Genomic DNA, 11,085 nt, shown 5'->3' on the forward strand with positions numbered 1-11,085 from the left:
ACCGTGGCCCCGGCTGTCGTCCCACGATGGGGACGGAAGGGACAGCCGCACACACACACTCGGCGATGTTTGATTCGCCGGGCTGCAGGCCCAGGGAGCGCCGGCAATGGAAAGGTCGAAGCCTGATTGCCGGGCCATCTGCAGAGACGCTAGCAGCGCCAGCAGTGTAAGGGGCGAATTGACTTTCTGCCTAGGTGCCGGGCCATCATTGGTGACGCGAGAGGTTACTGAGTTGCTGCCGCTGTGTTCGACGGATAGGGGGCGAGATGCCATGCCCCGCTGCTGCCGTCGTACACCAGAGAGAGGGGGCGAGGTCCCATGCCACCCCGCTGCTGCCGTAGTGTCGACGGAGAGGGGGCGAGGTCCCATGCCGCCCCGCTGCAGCTGTAGTGTCAACGGAGAGGGGGGCGAGGTCCCATGCCACCCCACTGGTGCCGTTGTATTCGTCGGAGAAAGGGGGAGGTCGCATTCCGTCCCAAGTTGCAGCACCGACGTGTTGTTCCCGACGTGAAGGGCGAAATGTGTGCCATCCTTGCTGCAGCAATTGTACCACCGCTACAGGATGCCATAACGGGCTGCTGGGAAATGCTCTTCAGCCGGATGGGGCTTGCGGGACAAACCGGTCGCCGCCGGAGAGATCGCCAGCAGCAGCGTAGCAACGTGCGGCACGAGTTGCTGGGACATGCTCTCCTGCCGGATGAGGCTAGCGGGACATTACGGTCGCGGCCGGGGAGATTTCCTGCAACGTCGTAGCAGCGTTGCGGTAGCCGGGTAGCGGGGTCGCAGCTTAGGAGCAGCATTTGCGCAAAAATGCCCCAGGACAGCATTTGCGCTGCCACCGGTCAACGTCCAGGGGGACGACAGTGTGTACACGCGCAACGCTTAGTGTGTGCCGAGCGCCGAGAGAGTGTGCACGAAGGCCGATCGAGCAGGAGCATTCGGCAGAGGCACTCGGTGCGGCTGGCGCGCGCCCGAGTATTTTAGTGTGTATCGTGCTTGTGAGACATATTATATTGTGTACTATTTATATGTAGTGTTTAATAAAGTACCTGATTCAAGCTGTTGCGGTAGCAACGGGTAGGTTTGAGGCGATTTTTAAATTGCAACGGCTGAGTTGAGGAGACTTAAATTGCAACGCAATATTTCATTTGCAACGGCTAAGTTTGGATAGAAATTCGAAGCTATTGTAACTTATCGTATGAGAACGAGATCGCTGGCCTAAATAAACATACATCTTGGGAACGGCCCGTTTCTTGAGTTCATCGATAAGCATAAGCCACTCGACCAACGCGTAGGGTAATAAAAATATTTAGATCTGGTGCACCCCGTAGGAGGACAGAAATGCATGAAGAACGACCGGAGAAAAAAGAAAACATAAAGATTATAAACAAATTGTTGCATGCATTGCAAAAAAAGGGCCACGGTCCAGTGTTTGTAGGATCAATCTAGAAGGCGTAGACTTGAAGTATAAACAAAACACCATACGAAAACATAAAGATTATAAACAAATTGCTGCATGCATTGACAAAAAGGGCCACGGTACTTTCACACACTGGCACCAATACAATTGAACGACGTGTACGGACACGTTCAACACCATCAAAAATGTTAGCATATAAGAACCAATTTTGTCAAATAAACGCGCAGATCTAATTTAGAAACGGAACGGAAAACGTCTCGATTTTCTTTGAACGTCTTGGCCTTTCCTAGGTTTTTTTCTTTAGGTCTCATCCGGGTCCCTCTGCCCCCATCCGAAAAGTTATTGAATGAATTGTGCCACTTTCGAAGCATAGGTTCCCACGAACCGCGAACACTAGCCGAAGGTTTAATGTACAATTTATTTTGGTAACTCCTTTCGGGCAGAAACCCATCTTTATATAAATTTGTTTTCGGTTGGATCTCAGGACACTGAAGGCCTTTCCTTCGCGTGGCCTGGCCCGAGTTCCGCCGACAACACAAGCCAAAGACACTTCAGTAACATAGTTCATTTTGGTTGTGAAGGTCATGATATACTAGTTTTCATAAACACCAGTAAAATGAGCACCATGGCGGAGAAATGATTGTCAAATGACACCAACATGAGAGCCGGATCGAATTTTTTCGATCGAAAAATGATGCTAAGGCCGAATATTTTTATCGGGTGAGAGCCAAGATTCGCTTAGGGCAAAAGCGTTACAATTGTGTTGCCCTATCAATACTTGAAAAGAGTCATTTTTTCCTAAAAAAAACTTCTGCAGTTCCATTGTAGCATAGTAGATATTGGAGGCATTAATCATCCATACTGAGACATGGCCATTTTGATAACCATTGCCTGACCATTCCTCTAAGGAAAGGAAATGCCAAAGAGATCGGCCCGGATAGGGGTTCCGGGTTTTCCGGATCGCTTTGATTGACACCCTCGGTGTATTAGATATCCCAAGCGCTACACATTATGCTTAAACGACTGGAAAATTGAATATCCATAGAAAAAAAATGAAAGCTCCACAGCTTCATTGGTTTGATCAATAGATGGCGTATTACAACTCATCATTATATTGCCATCCTTTTCTTACAATGTGTTTCGACAAGTTTCATCTTATCATGACCTATATAGCTTCTAACTTTCTGAGCAAAAATCTATATGAATGGTCGTGTGGTCAGATACGTGGGTATCAACACCAACGACCATTACTCAAATCTCACTTGCTTTAGTGCTGGTGGTTTCCGTTGGAGTTTAGTATTTAAACAATCGTATCGCCGTTCTAGTTCTAGCGATGCATAACTTCAATGCGAAACCATACAATAGTACGGAGGAAATGAGAAAGCTCTCCTCCAAGCGATGAAGCTCAACTGGTTGGGGTATCCCACCAACAGGGAGCGCCACCAGCTTTTTTGCTATTTTTAGAATGCATGAGTCGTTTGCCGTCTGCTAAACGAAGTCTTTCTATATTCCGTTTAGGTAGAGAACTTGAGTCGTTTAGAAGCCGTTTAGTGGTCGTTCAGTGGATTTGTGGCACTTGGGATTTTTACTTCTGTTAGAGGGGCCAAGTTGAGCAACTATTCATTATACTCAAGAAGAGAGAGTATATCGAACGGATTCACTTCTGGGGTACTAAACACCAATGAAAACTATTAGCATTAAAGCAAGTGAGGTAATGGTCGTTAGTGTTGATACCCACGTATCTGACCACTCGACTCTTCATATAGATGTTAGCTCGGAAAGTTAGAAGGCTATATAGGTTAAGATAAGAAAAAGCTTTTCGAAACACATTTCAAGAAAAGGACAGCAATATAATGATGAGTTGTAATATGCCATCTATTGTCCAAACCAATGAAGCTATGGAGTTTTCGTTTTGAAGATAGAACTTGAAGGTTTGCTAAGAACGTGTTCCAAACTATGTGGAACTTTAAAGCTTTTTAATGCATGGCATCGGTACAAGGTGGCTCTTGTGTGTGTCCAAGAGTCAAAGACAGACGCCGTCTCGTGGTTTGTGCTCCAGTTTAGTGATGTAAGATCAGATCCGGATTCGTTCAAATGATCCGGATCAGTAAATTGAGCGAGTGAAACATGCATCAGTTTTTTTAAAAATCCGGATCATCGCCTCCCTGAGCGAAACAAAGGCGATTGCTCGAATGCGCCAAATGAGCAAGTGAGCCGGTATCATTTTCGGAATTCCATTCTTCTCTCTTCAGATAGCAGATCAGACATATCTTACACGCATGTGATTATTTATACCAAAACGAGAAAGCCTGGTCTCAACGCTCCGATCCCACTAATGCTTTAAATTCGACCATCCATGTGTTTTAAGGCGTTTATACACGAATAGCATATTTGTTCACAATGTGCAATCGTATGCAGAAATCTGCGTGCGATGTGTCAAGTCCATATAAAATTTTCGCTAATCGTGTAGATGAAGCTTTAGCGATATGTTTAGCGTATTGTCCACGCGGCAATGACGAGGAAAATATAACTGATAATCTCATTCGTTCGCTCGTTTACACGTACTGGATTTCTTCGCCTCGTGATTCCTGTTTAACACCACTACTCCAGTTAGATTAGTTATTTGAAGTAGCAATATGTAGTGAAGTGATTTTGATTTAACTGTAAATTATTTAAAACTCTGTGAACGTTATGAAAATTTACAGTTCACAAATAAAAATGCATACAAAAAAAAAGAAGAAATACAAAAAACAAAAAAATGAGTTCTCTATTTCAATGATGACAACTTGCTTAAAAATAAAACACAAAGAAAAATAATCCCCGACACCCTGTCATAAGGAAGCTGCTTAGGCGCTATTTAGAAGGACCACCTGGAGCTTTGAAGCTATTTATCTACTGCAAAAAGCGAATTCAAGCAGCGATCTTTAGCTTGCCATAATTGCCTGCTTAAGCAATTTTGGCTATTTGGGTAGCTTCAATACTAGTAAGTTACACAATTTTGATACATCCATTTGCTTTTTCTTATCAAAAGGAGCTTTAAATGTTCGACTATTAGCTAAAGGTGACGTCAAATTGCTCCCAAAAACGATATTTGCGGCCCGCGAAGTGAAAATTTTGGATACCCCTGTTTTAATTCAATAACCTACACTGCTCGACCGCGTGGATGACAAAACGGCCATAAAAATGCTGCTTGGGAATGTTATAAGGAATGTAACGCTTCTCCAATGTAACGTAGAGGGCTGAGCCTTACTTTTGCACGTTTGGTAAAAGTAAGGCTCAGCCCTCTACGTTACGCTAGCGTTACGCGTAACGCCTGTTAATCACAAACCCAAGCAATCTTTTTGAACGTTTGTTTTAACCGCCGTGGATGAGCAAATTAATAGATAATCATGTCTTATTATTGTTTACTTTTATATGATAATAAGAAAAGCTTTGTTGATAATTAGAAAAGTTGTCACAACTTCAAGAATTATAATTTTAACAATCTTATAAATAAAATATGTAAATAATAAAAAAAAGATTATTTATTTATTTACCCTGTGTTTTGTTGTGATAAAAAATGAGGCGTCCCTTTGTGAAGGTTTGTTTTAATATTTTTGTATATCTTTCGCGAGGTATTATTATAATTAAAATTACATTCTAAGTGTAATAATTATCGATGCTTATTAATTCGTGTTTTTTTTATGTATATTCCATACAGGTAGCTCGCAACAAACGATCGACAGCACGGTTCGTGTACGTGCAGCTGCGGGAAGGGCTGTATTGCTGGAAGGTTGCTGGTAGCTGGTAGGTTTTCTATTTTATATATTAATTCATTCATATTTTAAAGTGTTTTGTTTTGTTTTGTTTAGGTTGCTGGTAGCTGCAGCTGCGGGAAGGGCTGTATTGCTGGAAGGTTGCTGGTAGCTGCAGCTGCGGGAAGGGCTGTATTGCTGGAAGGTTGCTGGTAGCTGGTAGGTTTTCTATCACAAATAAGTTTTATTATTTCCTTCATATTTTAAAGTGTTTTGTTTTGTTTTTTTCAGGTTGCTGGTAGCTGCAGCTGCTGGTTTTTCATCGTTCCGGTACGCCACGAAGACCTCAAAGTTTTTTGTGATATAAAAATAAATAAAAAGAAAGAATGAAAAGTGTTTTTTTTTTTTTTGTTCGGATAGATGGGAGGCTTGTCCTCGGCCCTTTTAGGTTGCGATTGGTGGCGCGCCGTGGCTTCCAGAGTTTTGGCTAACGGTTAGCGCGTTAGTTTAGCATTAGATTTATTATCTGAATATTATATTACGGTACCGAGCACAATTGCGTATCTCGAGTTTCACACGTACGTGCGGATTCCGATGGAAAGAATAGTTTACACTGCCGGCTTCGAGGGTTGAAATACATCGGCACAGAGGTTCGCCGCATTAATGTTTTAGAGTTTGCCTCTAAAATTAATTTAACCGTTTTATACGATTCTTACTGAATTTAACACAGAGTTTTTAGATTCAGAATAAATTGTTTGAATTGAATCAAACCGGAGGTTCGTTTTTAATTTTACTTTCGAACTTGGAATTTTTGTTCAGTGCAAAATGCTATGCTGGTCAAACTCGCCTCGTGGCCCACTGTGAAGCTGTCAAGCTGTGTTTTGTTGTGATAAAAAATGAGGCGTCCCTTTGTGAAGGTTTGTTTTAATATTTTTGTATATCTTTCGCGAGGTATTATTATAATTAAAATTACATTCTAAGTGTAATAATTATCGATGCTTATTAATTCGTGTTTTTTTTATGTATATTCCATACAGGTAGCTCGCAACAAACGATCGACAGCACGGTTCGTGTACGTGCAGCTGCGGGAAGGGCTGTATTGCTGGAAGGTTGCTGGTAGCTGGTAGGTTTTCTATTTTATATATTAATTCATTCATATTTTAAAGTGTTTTGTTTTGTTTTGTTTAGGTTGCTGGTAGCTGCAGCTGCGGGAAGGGCTGTATTGCTGGAAGGTTGCTGGTAGCTGCAGCTGCGGGAAGGGCTGTATTGCTGGAAGGTTGCTGGTAGCTGGTAGGTTTTCTATCACAAATAAGTTTTATTATTTCCTTCATATTTTAAAGTGTTTTGTTTTGTTTTTTTCAGGTTGCTGGTAGCTGCAGCTGCTGGTTTTTCATCGTTCCGGTACGCCACGAAGACCTCAAAGTTTTTTGTGATATAAAAATAAATAAAAAGAAAGAATGAAAAGTGTTTTTTTTTTTTTTGTTCGGATAGATGGGAGGCTTGTCCTCGGCCCTTTTAGGTTGCGATTGGTGGCGCGCCGTGGCTTCCAGAGTTTTGGCTAACGGTTAGCGCGTTAGTTTAGCATTAGATTTATTATCTGAATATTATATTACGGTACCGAGCACAATTGCGTATCTCGAGTTTCACACGTACGTGCGGATTCCGATGGAAAGAATAGTTTACACTGCCGGCTTCGAGGGTTGAAATACATCGGCACAGAGGTTCGCCGCATTAATGTTTTAGAGTTTGCCTCTAAAATTAATTTAACCGTTTTATACGATTCTTACTGAATTTAACACAGAGTTTTTAGATTCAGAATAAATTGTTTGAATTGAATCAAACCGGAGGTTCGTTTTTAATTTTACTTTCGAACTTGGAATTTTTGTTCAGTGCAAAATGCTATGCTGGTCAAACTCGCCTCGTGGCCCACTGTGAAGCTGTCAAGCTGTGTTTTGTTGTGATAAAAAATGAGGCGTCCCTTTGTGAAGGTTTGTTTTAATATTTTTGTATATCTTTCGCGAGGTATTATTATAATTAAAATTACATTCTAAGTGTAATAATTATCGATGCTTATTAATTCGTGTTTTTTTTATGTATATTCCATACAGGTAGCTCGCAACAAACGATCGACAGCACGGTTCGTGTACGTGCAGCTGCGGGAAGGGCTGTATTGCTGGAAGGTTGCTGGTAGCTGGTAGGTTTTCTATTTTATATATTAATTCATTCATATTTTAAAGTGTTTTGTTTTGTTTTGTTTAGGTTGCTGGTAGCTGCAGCTGCGGGAAGGGCTGTATTGCTGGAAGGTTGCTGGTAGCTGCAGCTGCGGGAAGGGCTGTATTGCTGGAAGGTTGCTGGTAGCTGGTAGGTTTTCTATCACAAATAAGTTTTATTATTTCCTTCATATTTTAAAGTGTTTTGTTTTGTTTTTTTCAGGTTGCTGGTAGCTGCAGCTGCTGGTTTTTCATCGTTCCGGTACGCCACGAAGACCTCAAAGTTTTTTGTGATATAAAAATAAATAAAAAGAAAGAATGAAAAGTGTTTTTTTTTTTTTTGTTCGGATAGATGGGAGGCTTGTCCTCGGCCCTTTTAGGTTGCGATTGGTGGCGCGCCGTGGCTTCCAGAGTTTTGGCTAACGGTTAGCGCGTTAGTTTAGCATTAGATTTATTATCTGAATATTATATTACGGTACCGAGCACAATTGCGTATCTCGAGTTTCACACGTACGTGCGGATTCCGATGGAAAGAATAGTTTACACTGCCGGCTTCGAGGGTTGAAATACATCGGCACAGAGGTTCGCCGCATTAATGTTTTAGAGTTTGCCTCTAAAATTAATTTAACCGTTTTATACGATTCTTACTGAATTTAACACAGAGTTTTTAGATTCAGAATAAATTGTTTGAATTGAATCAAACCGGAGGTTCGTTTTTAATTTTACTTTCGAACTTGGAATTTTTGTTCAGTGCAAAATGCTATGCTGGTCAAACTCGCCTCGTGGCCCACTGTGAAGCTGTCAAGCTGTGTTTTGTTGTGATAAAAAATGAGGCGTCCCTTTGTGAAGGTTTGTTTTAATATTTTTGTATATCTTTCGCGAGGTATTATTATAATTAAAATTACATTCTAAGTGTAATAATTATCGATGCTTATTAATTCGTGTTTTTTTTATGTATATTCCATACAGGTAGCTCGCAACAAACGATCGACAGCACGGTTCGTGTACGTGCAGCTGCGGGAAGGGCTGTATTGCTGGAAGGTTGCTGGTAGCTGGTAGGTTTTCTATTTTATATATTAATTCATTCATATTTTAAAGTGTTTTGTTTTGTTTTGTTTAGGTTGCTGGTAGCTGCAGCTGCGGGAAGGGCTGTATTGCTGGAAGGTTGCTGGTAGCTGCAGCTGCGGGAAGGGCTGTATTGCTGGAAGGTTGCTGGTAGCTGGTAGGTTTTCTATCACAAATAAGTTTTATTATTTCCTTCATATTTTAAAGTGTTTTGTTTTGTTTTTTTCAGGTTGCTGGTAGCTGCAGCTGCTGGTTTTTCATCGTTCCGGTACGCCACGAAGACCTCAAAGTTTTTTGTGATATAAAAATAAATAAAAAGAAAGAATGAAAAGTGTTTTTTTTTTTTTTGTTCGGATAGATGGGAGGCTTGTCCTCGGCCCTTTTAGGTTGCGATTGGTGGCGCGCCGTGGCTTCCAGAGTTTTGGCTAACGGTTAGCGCGTTAGTTTAGCATTAGATTTATTATCTGAATATTATATTACGGTACCGAGCACAATTGCGTATCTCGAGTTTCACACGTACGTGCGGATTCCGATGGAAAGAATAGTTTACACTGCCGGCTTCGAGGGTTGAAATACATCGGCACAGAGGTTCGCCGCATTAATGTTTTAGAGTTTGCCTCTAAAATTAATTTAACCGTTTTATACGATTCTTACTGAATTTAACACAGAGTTTTTAGATTCAGAATAAATTGTTTGAATTGAATCAAACCGGAGGTTCGTTTTTAATTTTACTTTCGAACTTGGAATTTTTGTTCAGTGCAAAATGCTATGCTGGTCAAACTCGCCTCGTGGCCCACTGTGAAGCTGTCAAGCTGTGTTTTGTTGTGATAAAAAATGAGGCGTCCCTTTGTGAAGGTTTGTTTTAATATTTTTGTATATCTTTCGCGAGGTATTATTATAATTAAAATTACATTCTAAGTGTAATAATTATCGATGCTTATTAATTCGTGTTTTTTTTATGTATATTCCATACAGGTAGCTCGCAACAAACGATCGACAGCACGGTTCGTGTACGTGCAGCTGCGGGAAGGGCTGTATTGCTGGAAGGTTGCTGGTAGCTGGTAGGTTTTCTATTTTATATATTAATTCATTCATATTTTAAAGTGTTTTGTTTTGTTTTGTTTAGGTTGCTGGTAGCTGCAGCTGCGGGAAGGGCTGTATTGCTGGAAGGTTGCTGGTAGCTGCAGCTGCGGGAAGGGCTGTATTGCTGGAAGGTTGCTGGTAGCTGGTAGGTTTTCTATCACAAATAAGTTTTATTATTTCCTTCATATTTTAAAGTGTTTTGTTTTGTTTTTTTCAGGTTGCTGGTAGCTGCAGCTGCTGGTTTTTCATCGTTCCGGTACGCCACGAAGACCTCAAAGTTTTTTGTGATATAAAAATAAATAAAAAGAAAGAATGAAAAGTGTTTTTTTTTTTTTTGTTCGGATAGATGGGAGGCTTGTCCTCGGCCCTTTTAGGTTGCGATTGGTGGCGCGCCGTGGCTTCCAGAGTTTTGGCTAACGGTTAGCGCGTTAGTTTAGCATTAGATTTATTATCTGAATATTATATTACGGTACCGAGCACAATTGCGTATCTCGAGTTTCACACGTACGTGCGGATTCCGATGGAAAGAATAGTTTACACTGCCGGCTTCGAGGGTTGAAATACATCGGCACAGAGGTTCGCCGCATTAATGTTTTAGAGTTTGCCTCTAAAATTAATTTAACCGTTTTATACGATTCTTACTGAATTTAACACAGAGTTTTTAGATTCAGAATAAATTGTTTGAATTGAATCAAACCGGAGGTTCGTTTTTAATTTTACTTTCGAACTTGGAATTTTTGTTCAGTGCAAAATGCTATGCTGGTCAAACTCGCCTCGTGGCCCACTGTGAAGCTGTCAAGCTGTGTTTTGTTGTGATAAAAAATGAGGCGTCCCTTTGTGAAGGTTTGTTTTAATATTTTTGTATATCTTTCGCGAGGTATTATTATAATTAAAATTACATTCTAAGTGTAATAATTATCGATGCTTATTAATTCGTGTTTTTTTTATGTATATTCCATACAGGTAGCTCGCAACAAACGATCGACAGCACGGTTCGTGTACGTGCAGCTGCGGGAAGGGCTGTATTGCTGGAAGGTTGCTGGTAGCTGGTAGGTTTTCTATTTTATATATTAATTCATTCATATTTTAAAGTGTTTTGTTTTGTTTTGTTTAGGTTGCTGGTAGCTGCAGCTGCGGGAAGGGCTGTATTGCTGGAAGGTTGCTGGTAGCTGCAGCTGCGGGAAGGGCTGTATTGCTGGAAGGTTGCTGGTAGCTGGTAGGTTTTCTATCACAAATAAGTTTTATTATTTCCTTCATATTTTAAAGTGTTTTGTTTTGTTTTTTTCAGGTTGCTGGTAGCTGCAGCTGCTGGTTTTTCATCGTTCCGGTACGCCACGAAGACCTCAAAGTTTTTTGTGATATAAAAATAAATAAAAAGAAAGAATGAAAAGTGTTTTTTTTTTTTTTGTTCGGATAGATGGGAGGCTTGTCCTCGGCCCTTTTAGGTTGCGATTGGTGGCGCGCCGTGGCTTCCAGAGTTTTGGCTAACGGTTAGCGCGTTAGTTTAGCATTAGATTTATTATCTGAATATTATATTACGGTACCGAGCACAATTGCGTATCTCGAGTTTCAC

Source organism: Anopheles coluzzii, chromosome 2 (genome assembly GCF_943734685.1).
Source record: "Anopheles coluzzii chromosome 2, AcolN3, whole genome shotgun sequence".
Lineage (NCBI taxonomy): Eukaryota > Metazoa > Arthropoda > Insecta > Diptera > Culicidae > Anopheles > Anopheles coluzzii.